At 34.6% G+C, this 16,127-nt stretch overlaps 1 protein-coding gene across 3 annotated transcripts in view; it reads left to right on the top strand.

The window, feature by feature from the left end:
• Nucleotides 1-16,127, top strand: part of SEMA3E (semaphorin 3E) — a 296,986-nt gene that overhangs the window by 210,477 nt on the left and 70,382 nt on the right. The window lies entirely within an intron of this gene.

Consider the following 16,127-nt stretch of genomic DNA (forward strand, 5'->3'; position numbering starts at 1 on the left):
GACCTTAAAATTCTGTAACTCTAAAGATATATTTCACATTTGTTGAAATAATGACTCTAAGAAGAAAATATGCTAGCCTGGTAGGACTTTCTTGGTTTTTGTTTTGTTTTGTTTTTGTTTTAGAATAGGGTCTCACTTTGTCGCCCAGGCTTGAATGTAGTGGCACGATCATAGCTCACTGTAGCCCTGGACTCCTAGCCTCAAGGGATCCTCCCACTTCAGCCTCCCAAAGCACTGGGCTTATAGACATGAGCCACCATACTCAGCCAGAAGTTTTTTTTGTTTTTAAGAATATGTTTACTAAGATATTTGGATAATATTAGGTGATTAAGTAATACATTGACTCCTTAACAGTAACTTGAATTTTATTAGTGTAGTCAAGTTGTATTAGTTATAAATTCAGTCACACACTATATTGCTAATTCATGGACATGATATGGAACAGATGTACCTAGAGTTAAATTTGGTGGGCTAATTAAAATATTGGCTTGATTAAAATGACTTGCTTTTTCCGGGCTGGCAAGATGAATTCTGTCAGGTTTTACTTTCCAAATGGAAATTATTTTAAATATAAGTCAACTCTAATTTTACTCATTTATTGTGTTAACTTTCAAAATTCCACATTGTTATAGATATTTTGTCCAGAAACTTTATTTTGAGTGTGTGGATTAAACAGCTGGACAGAGAAAGATAAAAAAGAGAAGTGGATGAGTTCAGTAGAAAAACAGAATTCATTGTGTTAACATTATTTTCCTATTAGAAATTGAAAAAAAGCAATTATGAGCCTCAAACAGAAAGAAATCTTTTTATTATCCTACTCTTGGAAAAATATCATTTGGCATGGCACTTACCACTTTGGCCACTGTGCCTTTGTTTACTGGCCTATCTTCTCCAGCATTTTCCATACTAACTGCATCTTTAATGAGAGATATGCCCCCAATGTTTCTATCTCTCTTCCTAAATGTCTTTTCTATTTTGCATTTGGAGTAAATAAATAAGCTTCCGTGTTCATATTTCACTTTTCTCCAGTGATAGCCTTCCTTCCTCTAAGATGAAAAATGTTGCATAGACTTTGTTGTTGTTGTTGTTGTTGCTGTTTTTTGAGACACAGTCTCAGTCTGTCACCCAGGCTGGAGTGCAGTGGTGCGATCTCGGTTCACTGCAACCTCCACCTCCTGAGTTCAAGCGATTTTCCTGCCTCGGCCTCCTGAGTAGCTGGGACTACAGGCACCCGCCACCATGCCTGACTAATTTCTTTTGTATTTTTAGTAGAGACGGGGTTTCACCATATTGGCCAGGATGGTCTCGATCTCCTGACCTCGTGATCCACCTGCCTCGGCCTCCCAAAGTGCTGGGATTACAGGCGTGAGCCACTGGTCACAGCCAAAATGTTGCATAGAGTTTTATATGTCTGCCCATATTCTCATATTTGAACCATTTGACAGACTTTGCAGTCTATATTGATTAATTGATCAATATATAGATTCAGTTTTATTTATAGAATAAAATTCTGGAGCAAAATTAACAAGCTGTTCTCTCATCCTAGTCCAATTTCCTCAGGACAGTTTGTTTTTCTCTCTAATCCTCGATTTTCTCATTTGTAGAATTAGTTAAGAGGGCATCAACTAAATCCAAAATAGCATGTAGTGAAGTAATATTGTCTATCTCACAATCTTATTGTAAGAATCAAATTATTCCAATAAGAATCTTAATAAATAGAGCTAATACATATTAAGTACATACTCTGTGCCAGATGTTTTTGTTTGTTTATGTTGATACTCATAACACTTTCACAAGGGAGGAATTGTTATTCTCATTTAACAAATGAAGAAAGTAAGAAATGAAGTCACTTCTTAATGCTATACAGTACTGGAAGAACTTGAGCTTCATGGTCAAGGGCCAAGTTATTTTCATTATAATGTGTTGCTTTCCCAAATTACATACTATATTGATGCATTTTGTAAAGCTATGAAAGGTCACATGGAGAGTTTAACGTTGGTAACAATTGTGTCTAAGCAACATCTGTTGTGTGAATCTACACCTTCCACTGCTTTTCCACTCTTTCTTTCAATTTGATCTTCATCCTCAGCTGTCAGTAGACATCTCATTTTCAGTCTTTCAATACCCCCAGATTTTGCTTTCTTTTGACACAGGGGAGACCTCACTGCAGTGATATTCACAAAACACCCCCACAAACTACTTGGTTCTTTATGTATCTGTGTATTCACCTTTATAATTCATTAACCTTGGTTCAGTTGAACCTTTTGTTTTCTCCACTGCTGTTTGAAACTGCTGAATATCATTAGAGACAATTGTAGGATGCCTTCACTGTTATTCAGATGAGCCTATATATTTTAGCCCTTAATTAACTCTTGGCATTGTCCAAGTTGCTCCTATTCTGGAGGGTGGATGGGAGTATATTAATGTAGTGGAAAGAATACAGGCTTTAGGAGCAACAGATGAAATTTCAAATCCAAAGTCTGCTACTCACTAGCTGTGTAACCCTGAGTTAATACTTAACGACGTTCAGCTTCAGTTTCCTCATCTGTAAACTTAAGACTCCATTTTAATGAGTAGCTTGTCAAAGTTGCATGGATTTTCTGACATCATAAATGGGAAAGCAGCTGCCTTAGGGACTGGAATGTAGTAAATGTACAAAGATGCTACTTTTGTTCATGTTAAGTCTCCAATGCTGCCTTCATAGTTTTTTAACTCAAAGCATTTGAAATATCTCCTACTTAAAAAAGCAAATGGAGGCCATAAAGTAAAAGTCCATAACTTCCTCCTCTCTTTCACTTCTAATTTTAAATATTTGGTGGTACCTTTCCCCCTTTCTCAGATGAAGCCCTCACTCTTCTTTCTCAGATTATTTATTCCACCTATACTCTTTTTATTTATTTATTTTTTGAGATGAAGTCTCCCTTTTGTTGGCCAGGCTGGAATGCAATGGTGTGATCTCGGCTTACTGCAACCTCTGCCTCCTGGGTTCAAGCGATTCTTCTGCCTCATCCTCCCAAGTTGCTGGGATTACAGGTGCCCGCCACCATGCCTGGCTAATTTTTGTATTTTTAGTAGAGATGGCATTTCACCATGTTGTCCAGGCTTGTCTTGAACTCCTGACCTCAGGCCAAACGCCCACCTCAGCCTCCCAGAGTGCTGGAATTACAGGCGTAAGCCACTGTGCCCGGCCCCAACTACACTCCTGATCACATCTCTTCATTTCTTCATTACTTTAATCCACCAAATATCCTTTTCTTTTCTTTCCACTTCTACCTTCCAGCATATAAAAATGTTTTAGAGTTCTCTATTCTCAAAATAAAAATTGTAAAACAAACAAAAATTTTGCCCCAACCTTACTCAACCTATAAGCTGATTTATTGACTCCAGCATTTTCTAAAATGTCTTGAACAAATAGTTTGTATTTGCTATCTTTGCTTCTTCAACTTCCATTTACTCTTCGACTCAAGGTGCATCTATCACTTTGTTGAAATGGACTGGTTATTGTTACCCACAGCCTTCTAGTTGCTAAATATCTTCCTTAACTCATTTTCCTCCATTGCTTCCTTGCTGCATCTGACAGTATTAGTAATTTTCAAATAGAAGCTTTCTCCTTTTCATTTTTAGGAGCATGTTTTCCCCATAGTTTTGAAATGCTGAGACTGGTCACAGTGGCTTGCCCCTGTAATCCCAGCACTTTGGGAGGCCAAAACGGGAGGATCACCTGAGGTCAGGAGTTTGAGACCGGCCTGGCCAACATGGTAAAATCCTGTCTCTACTAAAAACACAAAAATTAGCCGTGCTTGCTGACCTGTGCCTGTAGTCCCAGCTGCTCTGGGGGCTGAGGCAGGAGAATCACTTGAACCTCGGAGGCGGGGATTGCAGTGAGCCAAGATTGAGTCACTGTACTCCAGCCTGGGTGACAGAATGAGAGTCTGTCTCAAAAAAAAAAAAAAAAAAAAAAAAAAAAAAAAAAAGAATGCTGAATATTCTGCCTTCCCAGCCTTTTAAATGTTGATGATTGCAGGAATTCTGTTCTTGGTCTGTGTTTTCCAACATTGTGTGCTTTCCTTGGTATTCTTATTTCTTTACATAGGTACATCTACCCACTGTTGACTGACTCCAAAATCATATTCCCATAGTTGATCTTTATATAGAAATCTATAATCACATTTTCTATGCTTACTGGACATTTATCCATAAAGTAATTTCCTAGAGACAATGTAAGACAACCATGCTTTTAATAAATAAAACTCTGCACATTCAGGTTGACAAAGGAGGGAGGACCTCAAAACAAGAGGAAGAGACAGATCCTACACTTCCTTCATGACTCTCCTCTCCAAAGAAAGAGGAGAAATGTTGTGCCGTGTTTCAAAGACAGTACATTCCCTAATTTGTCCATGTATTCACTATGCTGATTCCTTTACTTGGAAAACTCTTATCCTTGTTCTCTGTTTGGAACATCCTAACTCATCCATCAAGACTCAGATCATACATCATCTCCTCTATTAAGCTTTTCTCAACCTCTATCAGATGAAGCTAATTCTTTCAATGATTAGTGATTAATTTGGATTTTAATTGTACTTAAGACAAAACTTAATGTTGAATTAGTATCTCTAGAGAAGAGACTGTCATTTCTATCTCTATATTTTCATGCTTCAACATAATGCTGGCAGTAGTCATTGAAATCATTCATTGAAAACATGTAATAAACATATATATGTTTATTATATATGTATGTAGATACATATATATATCAGGTCATTATTTTACTTAACATTATTTAACATAGCCTAGTTATTTATAAATATTAATTGCTAGAATTTTAAATAGTTGTTGAATTAATATAAATCAATAAAAGATGCTTCTGAATAGAATTGAGTATTGTGTTGACTTTTAAGTTTAAGACTGGTATGTTCAAACGTTTGAATAGTCTTTCAATATTTTTTAAATTTTAAAAATCAATATTGAAAATCACATATATGCAAGTATATATATGTATGTATAAATATAAATGTATATATGATGATCTTTCCAGATTTCTGGACTAATTACTCTTTGTTTCCTCTTCCACACTAATCATTTATAAATCATCATGTAAATTTTTATCTCTTACACAATGTCTTTAGTGAACTGCTTTTATTTTAACCCTGATTTGGAATCAATCATAGGCTATCTATCAGGCTGTGCAAATAAACCTTTGCTGAACTCAAATTAACAAAGCCTTGGTTGAATATATCAGGGGAGGCAGTATCTAGTCTGTCTTGCGGTAATTCTGTTGTGACCTATGCCAGTTCTTATAACTGATGCTTTGTTATTGTGATGACACTTTCACTTTCTACCCTTTTTCCATCAGAAGTGGATACCTAATGGGCTCTTTCATGTTCCAAGGGTTTAGATTTTTGTTCAGGAACTCTAATCCAACCCTTGGGGTCCTACTTTTGGTTTTGACCCGTCTTCAATCCAATACCCTGTCACCATGTCAGAAAGGTCCTGTACACAGGTACTCCACTACCCTGTCTCTTCCTGAATTGATGGTTAGTATGGGCAGTAACTGGATGTCTCTTTGCTGTGTCAGCCTTACTCTATTCTTATCGTACTTGTTCTGACTTTACCATCACAGAGCTGCTCAAGCTCTGGGGCTCTGTTCTGACAGTCTCTTCTCTCTGTATTCCCCTTCTGGTTTCCCCAGTCCCTAATATCTACACCCTCACAACTTGGTCTACTTGCATCAACACAAGTTACTAGGAAGGAGAGTTGCTACAATGTACTAGAAATTCCAAGGACATTTTATTAGCTATGTTGCAGAATTAGACAGAGGAAAGTGCTAAAGTTCAAATAATTCTACTTGACAGAGCAGTGCTTCCTCATGGAGAGCATAGAAGTTCTGGTAAACTCTCAGGAGGGTGGAGAGTTCCTTGCCAGGAACATCAGGAAGGGGACTAAGTGAAAAAACATAACTCTACATGATGTAGAGGATGGTCTAAACATAAAGTGGTAGGAAAAAAGGCTGTAAAGACAAAGCGAAACACAACACAACACACAAACAAAAACCTGACCCCCAGTGTAGCAGCTTTAGCAAACATAGAAGAAAAGAGAAAAATAACAAGCAAGTAAACTCTTCGCTGATGGTGTTCTTCTTTGGAGACTTTCCATAGGATTCCCATCCCTTAAGTGGCTGAATCACTGTTGAGGTAATAGAAATTTACATTGGCTAAATATGTGAGAGTAAAAAAGTAAAGGAGCCAAGTGGACAATGAGTAGTTAAACAGAAAATTGCTTGCCTTGTTTCCAAACAAAACTTAGTCTGGTAAACATCTCTTCAGCCCAGTGATGTCTAAATAAAAATCAGCAAACCCTGGGGCTAAGGAAAGGATTGGCATCCAAAATGTCATAGCACAGGATATTGAAAAGAGATTGAAAAGTATTTATTAATTAAATAAATGGAAATAGAACATAATATGATTTGTTTGACTTCTAAGTAAAACTCAAATATAATGTGAATTTTTGGAGCAAGATATGAAGCTGCTGTAAAGGCTGGAGAGGAATTTAACACATCTTCAATAGTGGTTATCTCCAAATATTTGAATTATGAAAAAATCATTAATTACAGGTTTATCTATGTACATTCTACATTTTTTTCTCCATAAGATGTAGATTTAATTTATAAGTAATCATGTTGCTTCATTCATTTATAGTTATGCAAGTTTTTGCCTTCCTCTTTGTAAAGAATTCAAAGAACAGGGACAAATTGAAAGTATTGATTGAACATTACCCCAATCATAGTCTTTTTCTCGGAAAAAAAATAAAACAAAAAAACACTACCACCAGTTTACATTATCTTGCAGACCTTTTCCTCTCTGAAAGGACGCAATCCAAACTGATGACAATGGTGATATTAATTGTATACAAACACACATGTGTATATGTGTGGAGATCCATACCTGTAGGCTTAAAAATCTGTTTCTTGCTGGATGTATAACATGGGGCAGATTACTCTTTCTGATGGTGGCTCAATGTCCTCCTCCATAAAATGGAGCTTACCTCACATATAGGATTGCTGTGAGGAATAATTTAATGTAAGTAAAGCACCTAGAATACTACTTGGCAAATAATAAATGTTGTATGACCATAGCTATCATTGTCACATCAATGGCAGACCCAGCTGCAGCAGCAGCAGCATCATATCTTTCTTTTTTGTACTTATTTTCTAAATTCTTCAGTGGCATCAACTATTGCATTGCATGTTGGTTCACAAATCTGAATCTTAGTGCTAACATATATTTTGATATCCTATATCAAGTTTTTATTATTTTCTGCCATTATTTAAAAAAAAATCCAAATTGGCAAATCACATTCCCCATATGAAATGTTATCAGGTTTTCTTAAAAATCTGTCCTTTCATTCATTTCTACTATGCTTCTACTTTTTTCCTTTTCATCCAGGCTTAACACCTAACTCTTGTAACCTAACTTTTCCCCAGGTTGAATCAGTAGCAAAATCCTTTTGGCTGTATCCATAAACTGTTTTTCGAATCCATTTTTTTTTCTATTCCTCCTGCCAGAACTATCATTATCTTTGACTGCTATCTCTAGCTTCCTTACTGTTTTTACATGCTTTTTTAATCTCACAATGTCTCTGCTGTCAAATTAATCTTGCCATCCAATAAGTCTCTTCAAAACAACCATGTTTACCATTGCATACTGAGTAAAGAGTTCAAATGGTGTATCTCAGATAGCTGGTGTCCTTCAGAGTCTGGCTGTAATATAACTTCTCAGTCTCCTCTCCCTGTTGCTCATTAAACGTTCCTTATATGTGTTTGGTTATAATCAGTCTGGGCTACTCACTGCTGTCCTACAGACTCTTTTATCTTTTTTTTTTTGAGACGGAGTCTTGCTCTGTCACTCAGGCTGGAGTGCAGTGGCACAATCTCAGCTCACTGAAACCTCCGCCTCCCAGGTTCAAGCAAATCTCTCTGCCTCAGCCTCCTGAGTAGCTGGGATTACAGACGTGCACCACCACGCCCAGCTAATTTTTATTTAAGTCTTGAATGAGAAGCTTTGTTCTCCTTCTAGAATGTCTTCCCATTATAGGAGAAGGGTTTAAAATTTTTGGAATAAGATCAGCCTGCTAGTAGGTTGCAAATTTGCATAAATTTCTTAAAATCTCTGAATCTAAGAAACTTTAGATGAGGATAAAATTATCTGTCCCATGAGGATGTAGTAACAACACAATAAACAAGTAAGAAATATGCTTATCACAATACCATATTCTGTCCCTAATATGTCCCTAATATTAACTCTTAGCCAACTGGTATGTTCTTTTCTTCCTTAGGAAAAATATCCCAGATTACCACTCCCTTCCCAAACCAGACCACCCTACCACCTCCAGGACAAGAAATAGGCTCCTGCATTCTCATGTTCTCATAACACTGTGTACCTCATTATAGAGATTTTTCACATTGAGGCACTCATTATAGTAATTATTCTTCCCTATGTTGAGCCCAGAAAACACAGTTTCTACCCTGTGATGTTCTTTGGAGGATTACCATGAAGGTAGATACTTCTATTAAATATTTGTGATAAAGCAATAAAGGAAAATATTTAGGAAAAAATCATTTTGTGTCTTGTAAAGTGCAGAAATTGTTTGCAGGACCTACCAGAATTAGCATATATTGTGCACAAAGTAGTGAAATGCACATTGAGTTGAAAAGCTGGTGTTAGATACTGTGTTTATTCTACATTCTTTTACCACTGATCATATAGTTCTAGTGAAGCAGAACCACGTGCTAGTTACCTACCTCCGAGTTTTACATATTTCTATTCTATTCTGCTGTCGATAGAGAGGTATAAGCCACCATAATATCATGCAAGAAAAGAAAAAAATGTTAAGGATATTATCATGTCTCTTTTGCTGCTGTAGTATAAGCTAATTTTCGTGTTTTGATAAAAGGAGGAATCAGAAACAAGAAGAAAAGTGCAAAATATGCTCTCACACTGGAGACTGTCATAGAGCAGGGTTTCCCATTTCAGGTATGTAACAGATTAGAACAGGTTACACTGTGGCCTTGAAATCATAAAATCAGAAATAATTATTTAATTGTTATCAACTTTGAAAATAATTTTGGAATAAAATTCTTCTTTAACTGTATAAGAATAGTACACTATGATGTAAGTACATTTTCTCCTCTCCCTGAGAAATGACCACAAAGCCCTTCTTAACCTAGACTCCTCTGATGATCATGAAAGACTTTGCCCATTAACCTTAATTTTCCAAAATTTCCTTTGTTGAGACTTTTAACTCCAAGAGAGCTGTATGGTTCCAGCCTGGCCTGAATGACAAATCGGCTGTTAGAGAAAGCGTCCTTTCCCTCGCAGCTGTCCAGTTCTTACTGTGCAGATGGCGGATTTATGTTTTCTTTTACCAGCAATTCCTTTCTTTCTTCTCCACACAGGACTGTGATCCTTTGTGATCATGTATGACTCAGTCAGCAATAGGAACACTCATAGGATTGAAGAGTTTTCAAATGCATCCAAGTAAAAGGGAACAAGGAATTTAGAACTGAGGAATTGTTCCGAAGCCTATCTGCATACTAAAACGAGACTATGACTTCCTTCCCATGAAAAGTAGATATTCATGGTTTTATAAAAAGCATCTTTGTTCTAAAAAAAGAATTCTGATTCCTGTTCCATTCTGTGTGGTCAGAATAACAGCAGAGCAGTCAAACCCAGAGAAGGTGGACAGGAAAGACACAGAAGAAAAAATCCATATCTTAAAGTTAACTTGGAGTCAAGATGGTTCTTTCCTTGACATGTCTAAATGTCTAAATAATTACCTCCATCCTTCAGTTAAATTTTTTAATGTATATACATAAATGTTTACTCATTTTATTTCTAGCATTCTCCTATTTATCTTACATATTAAAATATATAAATGCCTACTTTTATTATATATAATTATTTAGTCATATTAAATTATAATATGTATCGCATATATGTTTTTCTAAGAGACAGTTACGGTGTAAACCAAATGCAAATTGGATTTGCTATGCCTTATCATGCATTGCGTAGGTAATATCATAAGCTAATTGTCTGTTTACACTGAATAAATGCTTATCACTACTATTGTTTTCTGTGAAATTTTTCCTAAAATATCTATAATAGTAAAGGCCTGTCCATAACTGTTAAAAAATAGCTAATCATAATCACATTTATTAAAGTTCTTGGTATTTTATTAAGTGATTGAAATTATGATATCTAGACCATGAAGTCAATTACTATGCAACTTTATTTTATTCTGCTTTTTAAATATGGGCCTGCTTTGAATAGTGTGTACTTTGTTTATATAAAGAGATTCCAGGTAAGCTACTTAAGTAATTTATTATAGAAGGCTCTATCATTTTCTACATGAATTATAAATTTAAAGGCAGTTTAATTTGGTGACTCAGGTAGGGATTGACTAGCCATATGTGATGAATTTTCTATCACATTAAATTTGACTTAAAACAATAAAACACAGGTGATTTTAAAGCGAATGAATCAAAATCAATACCAAAGCTATTATTACATTCATAAGAAGACTGCCTGTGCTGTTTTTTCAAAGAATTAAAATACTGAATTTATTTTCTTAATCTCGGAACTTGATATTTAATTATAATATGACATTTTCTCATGTGGCCTCACAGAATATTTCCAGCACATATTGCCAACGTTGAATTTTTTATATTCCTAGGCTTGTTTAGGCTTATTTCAATCTGTTGCAGTTATTATTCTTATTATGAAAAGGTTGTCCTATCTTTTCCCAGTAGGTATCTCTTCAAGTTGATATCTAAGTCTTTGTGATGTAATCCTAATAGTTTTAATAGTTTCCTTGCTTTCTAAGAATGAAAAATTCTAAGCCCATCTTACATATTTATGGACCAAGGTCTGAGGTCAGCCACTTCTCCAAGAAGCACCGGTTCATTTTAATGGAAAATGTTATTTGGGTGAAGACTAAGAGTGCTATTGCTTCTTAGTTTGTTTTAATTTACATTTCACATATTATGGCTCAGATTGAGTATTTTGTTTTACATTTTAAGAGTCATTTGAGTTTCCTTGTCTCTGGACTGTTCTTTTCCTTTGTTCATTTTGAAAATTGAACTTTCGTTGACATTTATGTTTAAAATAAGAAAAAAAGCCTCTGTTTTTTGCGTGAAAAAATGTTTATGTTATTCATGTAGGATTTTTTTTCTTTAAAATTTTAAGTCACACAATTTATCAATTTTTTAGTGTCTTCTGGATTTTGTGTCTTGTTTTATTATAAAATGGCATTTCCCACAAAGGTTTTATACAAACTTTTAATGTTTCTTAGTTACTTTAATAGTCCTATATCTTATGTTTAATTTTTGATCAATATGAAATTTGACTACAAGGCTGTAGGACATGAAGTGATAATCAAACTTTTTTTTTTTTTTTTCTGGATGACAATCCAGTTATCCAAACAACATTTATGGAAGAATCTATCATTTATCCATCTAGTAGTGCTTTGAAATACTACTGATGTGATTTGACTGTCTCCCGATCCAAATCTCATCTTGAATTCCCACCGGGACCCAGTGAGGGGTAATTGAATCATGGGGGCAGGTCTTTCCCATGCTGTTCTCATGATAGTAAGTCTCACGAGATCTGACGGTCATTATAACGGGGAGTTTTCCTGCCCAAGCTCTCTCTGCTTGCTGTCATCCATGTAAGATGTAACTCGCTCCTCCTAGCCTTCCACTATGATTGTGAGGCTTCCTCAGCCATGTTAAAATTAAACCTCTTTATTTTGTAAATTGCCTAGTCTTAGGTATGTCTTTATCAGCAACATAAAAACGGACTAATACAACCACCCATATAGATGTACATTCTTTTATCATATTGGCTTCTTACAATATTGAACAAGGTTTTAAAATTAACTGTAGAACAACAACAAAAAGAAAATAATGCTGAGTAAAATCAGCATTACTCACCGTTGGGTTTGATATAAAATATCTGCTTGCAAACCCTTGGATTTGTAAGACATCAGTTTTCTTTGTATACTTGCTTGTATCATGTATTCAAATTTTCCAGTTCCTGAAGTTTGTTGACTTTTACTTGCATGTCTTCCTCTGATTCTCATAATAGTCACAGAAGATAGCAGTGACAGAAACATAAATACATATACATGTATATGTGTGTGTATATATGTGTATATATATATATTTTACAAGTAATGAAATTGAGTTTGAAAGCTTATAAAATCAAACCAGAAACTTCATCTTTCTTATCTGCCACTTGAGTTAACTCTCTTTATAAAACATCTTGATTCGTATTCTCATTCTTATTTTTATTTCTATTCTTCTCCTCTTCCTATTCTTCCTCCCCGACATTTTCTTCTTACTAGTTTATTAGATCAGACAACATTTTTATTTTCTTATTATGCCTGACCTTTTAGACTTATTTGTATTGTATATATTTAACATACATGTTATATATGTATATGTGTGTGTACACACACTCACATATGTTAGAGAACTACCATGGAACATAATGCCTAACTTTTGAATAGTGACATGTATAAGAAAAAATATTTCAGCTGAAAGTTTCAGATTACCAAATATAGTATTGATATTATGATCCCCACATAAACAATTAAATCATATGATATAAACACATCATGAAATAATTTAACATCAATGTAATCTATACAAAGAAAGGCTCCAACATGAACTCAACTTGTTGCTACTTTAAAGTTGAATATTGACTTTCTAATAGACACAGAAAATGGCATATTACATATATAGAGGGAAAGGAAAACATTTATTTAATAATTTTGAAAAATATTAGGATACAAATTAAAATGTACATGAAGATAAAGTTGTTTATATTAACCATGGGATTTTACATCATGAAAGACTAATGATATAAATAATATTGCTAACCAACTATAGATGAAGATGTTACATTAACTTAGAGTATCTGATATTTTTGTTAGAATATTCAGGTGAGGTTTAGTGTGTAAATATTGAAGAATAAATAAAAATTCAATAGTTTCTTTCTTTCTTTCTTTCTTTCTTTCTTTCTTTCTTTCTTTCTTTCTTTCTTTCTTTCTTTCTTTCTTTCTTCTTTCCTTCTTTCTTTCTTTCTTCTTTCATTCTTTCTTTCTTTCTGAGATGGAGGCTCGCTCTGTCTCCCAGGCTGGAGTGCAGTGGCGTGATCTCGTCTCACTGCAGCCTTTGCCTCCCGGGTTCCAGTGATTCTCCTGCCTCAGCCTCCTGGGTAGCTGGGATTACAGTCTTGTGCCACCACACCCAGTCAGTTTTTGTATTTTTTTAAGTAGAGACAGGATTTCACCATGTTGGCCAGGCTGGTCTCGAACTCCTGACCTCAGGTGATCTGCCCGCCTCGGCCTCCCAAAGTGTCAGGATTACAGGCGTGAGCCACTGCGCCAGGCCAAAAATTCAATAATTTCTTCATTAAGTAAGGAACAGTTTATGGCCAGTTAACTCAAACATCGTTTGGATAAAATGTGCCTACAGGTCATTTAGGATATTATTGTGCAAAATCATCATTACCTGTATTAACTGAGTCACACAGATGAACAAAAGTGGCATCCTCAATGAGAAAGAGAATAGAACTTTTTCAAGGTCTAACATTTAGTTTGTTAAATCTACACAATAGACTAAAAGGACACTTATTTTTAGATAAAGATTTTTTGTAAGAGAATGATATTAGAATTACGTCCATAAGAAATACAGTTGAGGATAAATAAATCTATCCTCAAATTAGCCAGTTCTGCCAAAGTGTGGCACAAAATGGTAATTGGCATCAGGAAGAATAAAAGTAAATTTGGTTTATTGTACACATTTATCTTAAAAGTATGTAGAACACAGAGTTTAATTTTTTAGAGCAAGAAGCATATAGTTGTTACTATTGAAAATAAAATTAGGTAAGACGCTAGTTAGTTTTGCTGTGTTAACGTATTGATAAGTTGAAAAGATATTGGATGAATTCTAATTGACTCTAATAAAGTTTGTTTTGAGATTGCATACTGCTTATTAATGCATTTAGATCTCCTATTTTATGTTGCATTTGAAAATGGCAATCCCCAGAGCAAAAGAACTTAATCCAAAATACTATCAATATTATTTTATAATGTCTTCTTTGTAAGAGAAATATTTTTTTGATCACATTAATCAAGTTGTTTTCCAGGGAGTCAATTTGCAGGTTTTTGTTAGGTAAGAGCAGTATATGAAACCATCTGGAATTGCTGATTCCAGATTATTTAGGTATTCATTTGACTGAAAGTTTCTCAAAAGTATTGCTAGAATTTAAAATTTATATATAAGTAGTAGGTTAGTGCAAAGGTAGCTTGCGGTTTTTGCCATGAAAACCACAATGGTAAAACTGCAATTATTTTGAACCAACCCAATATATGAAAAATATAGTTTCTAATGAATTTCTTCATAAATAATTATTTTAAAGAAAAATATTAAGTATAGAAATAGAAAATCTATGAAATGTTCTTAAATTATATTATTTCCCAAAATAATGAGATTTGATTGAGATCATCATATATTTTATCAGTGAAACGTGTTTAACTGTTCTTATGTCTAACTTTGATAAGCTATAGATCTATAAAACTTTTGAGCTACACCCTCAAATCCTTATTAGCTCAGTGTTGTGTCGTCTTTGTGTTGTATCCTCATTTACAATTAACTATTCACATTTAACACTTCTAACAATTTTGTGAATCTGTACTTCAAAATTTTAGATTTTGGAAAATCTGAAAGCTTTTTTGTAGAACGCAGAATGTACTAATATTTCAACAAGTATTTAGGGATATATTTTTATGGAATAGACATTTTTGTGAGTGTTCAGAATGTGAAATCTCCAATTATTAATTTAAGAGATGCTTCTAAACTAATTGGGAAGCATTGTTAAGATTGTTGTACTTTGACTTGATTGTAGAAATTTTAGTTAGGAGCTTGTCATAAAGATAAGAAGAATTTCGGTTAGTAATTCTAGTATATGAGCAAGAGTCAATGTTGTAAACAGTCAGTCCAGGAGTGACTTTTATTGGTGATTCACTGGCAACACGCTGTGAAATATAAACCTCAATAAGACACCCAGTTCCCTTTGTAACTATTAGTTTGAAGCAACCTCCAAAAAATATATATTACATTTACATTAACTGATAATCATTTTTAAAAATCGCTTACTTTGAACAAGACATTTTTAACACAGATCACATCATATAATCTTTGCAACAAGTGTGTGAGTTTGGTACTAGTGTAATGTCCCGTTACAGAGTTGTCTTTCAAGTGAAAAAAATTAATGTAGTTAAAATTATTTGTTTAAAAATTCAGTATATGTATAATGCAAAAATTGCAAAAGTCCAAACACTCAGAAAGATATAAAATGCATAGCAAAAGTTTTCAGAAGCTACTGTCCTGGACCCCCGCACCAAACCCTGCTAAAATATATTATTGTTTTCTTGGGTGATTTGAAAAATTAAAATAAGATTTATGCATTCAATGTATGACTGTACTATAAATTATTTTTTCTGTATTGATCAACATTTATGTTGGATATATTTTTTTCTATTATACACATGTGGCAGATAAAGACTTGTACATTTATCTTGGTTTGGAATAGATTCTAATCAGGAGAATTTCTTGATAAAATGATCAGGCTGTCTTTGAAATTAATAGGCACCCCTAAATTAATCTTCAAAATCATGGCACTAATTAGTTTTCTGAAAAAGCATATATGATTGTGTAACTTTCTATACCTGTGTCAATTTTGTGTATCTACCTATATATCTCTATATATATGTTTTCATTTCAATGACTCTTTTTTTTTTTTTTTTTTTTTTTTTTTTTGAGACGGAGTCTCGCTCTGTCACCCAGGCTGGAGTGCAGTGGCGCGATCTCGGCTCACTGCAAGCTCAGCCTCCCGGGTTCCCACCATTCTCCTGCCTCAGCCTCCCGAGTAGCTGGGACTACAGGCGCTCGCCACCTCGCCCAGCTAGTTTTTTCTATTTTTTAGTAGAGACGGGGTTTCACCATGTTAGCCAGGATGGTCTCGATTTCCTGACCTTGTGATCCGCCCGTATCGGCCTCCCAAAGT

The sequence above is a fragment of the Macaca fascicularis genome, chromosome 3 (assembly GCF_037993035.2).
Source record: "Macaca fascicularis isolate 582-1 chromosome 3, T2T-MFA8v1.1".
NCBI lineage: Eukaryota > Metazoa > Chordata > Mammalia > Primates > Cercopithecidae > Macaca > Macaca fascicularis.